The sequence below is a fragment of the Cyprinodon tularosa genome, unplaced genomic scaffold (assembly GCF_016077235.1).
Source record: "Cyprinodon tularosa strain WSP-4 unplaced genomic scaffold, ASM1607723v1 ctg44, whole genome shotgun sequence".
NCBI lineage: Eukaryota > Metazoa > Chordata > Actinopteri > Cyprinodontiformes > Cyprinodontidae > Cyprinodon > Cyprinodon tularosa.
The window spans coordinates 3,371,391-3,373,714 of NW_024039163.1; the positions used below are offsets into that span (position 1 = coordinate 3,371,391).

Consider the following 2,324-nt stretch of genomic DNA (forward strand, 5'->3'; position numbering starts at 1 on the left):
TGACTAACAATACGCCTTCAACTTCAAGGGTAAAAGGCACATTTAGCCTCTGCTATCATAACAAATTTCACCCATTCATTTATCTATCAGTCTAAAACAAGTTGTGGATTTCAACACTACTGACAGGTAGGTTTGTAGTTTTTTGACCCATATGCAGAATTACACAAAGAACGAGCAAATTTTTATATTTTATTTACAAAAATCAGCAAAATCAAAAATCGACTAATCAGGACTGATAATACATACCTGGCAGTGGTGATACCTTGATCATGAAAGATGTTTACCCATAGTGCGGCTCTGCCATTGCACCCTGGCTGTGCTGACCATTGCGAATTCCCCAAATGTTGGATTCTCGGCTGCATAATTTGTGGTAGTGGATACCTCGTATGCGCTCTCCCTTGGTATGGGGAGTTGCAGCCTAGTGGTTAGGGGATTGTGCTTGGAATGCAGAGGTTCTGAGTTCTAGCCCCACTCCCACAGACTGACACTCTGGCTCCCTGAGCAAAGACCCTTAACCCCACACTGCTCCCTGGACACCACAAAATGGCAGCCCACTGCTCCCCAAGGGGATAGGTTAAATACAGAGAGTTACATGTTTTACTCTGTACTCTGACAGTGTAGTGACAATAAAAACGGTGGAGAAAAAAACCGAGGCTTTGCAGACTGTTCCCAAGATTTCCACGAGAATGACAGTGAGATGCAAGAGCTTTGGTACTTGCAAGACCTATCATGCTGGAGATCAGGCAGGCAGGTGATAAAGACTGAGAACTATTGCATGCAGGTGAGACCTTTTCAATGAAGATCAGAGATGATCTGAGGTTCCCTGGAACAATAACAAAGTCCACATCAAAAGATATTCACAAAAAGAAAAACTTCAACAAGAAGGATATTCTGGATTTGGATGGAATAACATCAGGTGAAATCATCCAGCAAAGAGAGATGATCCTTTGCCTGCTTATATACACGTTAGTCATCTTGATTGAAAAATCAATTGTCCAGGTGTGCAGTAACACAGGTCGGCTCAGCCACCAGCAAAGATCCTCTCTTTGACAGAACGCTTACTGACCATAAAAAAAGAAAAACCACAGAGACCCTAACAACTCTTTTATTCCATATATTTTAAAGGATCTCTTGATGTTCCTTATGGAATTTGCTCTGCTGGGTTTCTTGTGTCTGCTCAGCCATAAACAATGTCACCCAACTGTCTTTGTGTGCATACGCTGGAAAATAAACCTTGAAAATCTTCCTTCCCCTTCTTGTTGTGGTGATGTGCCCTTGCCACAGTGCATAACAACCTTAATGTGGCTTGTTTTATTTAATGTGGCATGTTGATTCTAGCAAAACGCTGCAGTGTAAACACAAATTAAGCACATCAGAATGTGAGAAGCACTATATTCTTATTCTAAGATTAAAGAAAATTTTAGAAGCTGAAAAACAAGAAAAGGACTTATCAAACTTTGAAAGCCGTTTTTTAAATTGTGTTAGCAGCTATTTTATCAATTTTTTACACAAAGAAAATGCATTTCAAATGTATTGATCACTAACCAGAAAAAGCAGCTAATCTTTGCTATTCTTTTAGTCTTGTTTTTTGTTTTTTAATTTTTACCTTCCATTTTTCTTGCCACTCTGGTGCTTCCACAACTAAATTTGCCCACTGAGAGACAATAGAGGATATTTCCATTCTTTGCTTCTTTTCTATGTTTAATCACAAAATGATCCTTTTTTTTGCCAACCAAGGGTTAACATAAAAGCAGAGGGGAAGAAAGAAATGTCAATATTTATTAGTGTTTGCTCCTTAAAATTGATTGAACACAGAGGAGTGCATAATTGTGCACCCTTGTCTGTGTGACACCTCTTCTACCCTCTCAGATAAATCTGTCTTGTTCTTTTGCAAAAGCTGTGATTTTTTGTCACCATTATTATTGGCTGTTGTTTGTTTCGCCTTTCACTGCTTTTGACCCCTATTTTATCCTTTCGTGTTTGTTATCTGCTTTTAGATTCCATTAGCACAGTGATAGAGAGGCGATTACACACAGCCCCATTTCTTTTAATACAGCTCAGGCCTCATCTTTGATGGTTTTCATATGCCCGCCATCATACTCTATTGTCTGGGGCACTTTCCCCTGAGCTCTTGATTTCGCCAGCTGTAATGCTGTCTGTATTCAGTGCACTTTGCCATGGTGAGTATCAGTATTTGACACAACTAATAAGGCCTTTCATTTTGATGGAATTCACTCTCAGTCTGCCTGTGTTTTCTCTCAGTAAGGCAGAGCTATTTGCCTTGCTTGTGGGTGGAGCCGAGAGACAGACTGCATCAAACAAAA

The 2,324-nt window shown here is 39.9% G+C and overlaps 1 non-coding gene across 1 annotated transcript; it reads left to right on the forward strand.

Moving 5' to 3' along the window:
* Positions 1–238: 238 nt before the first annotated feature.
* LOC119793117 lies at positions 239–398 on the forward strand. The gene has a single exon (XR_005282067.1). It is a non-coding gene; the product is annotated as a U1 spliceosomal RNA (small nuclear RNA).
* The last annotated feature ends 1,926 nt before the right edge of the window (positions 399–2,324 follow it).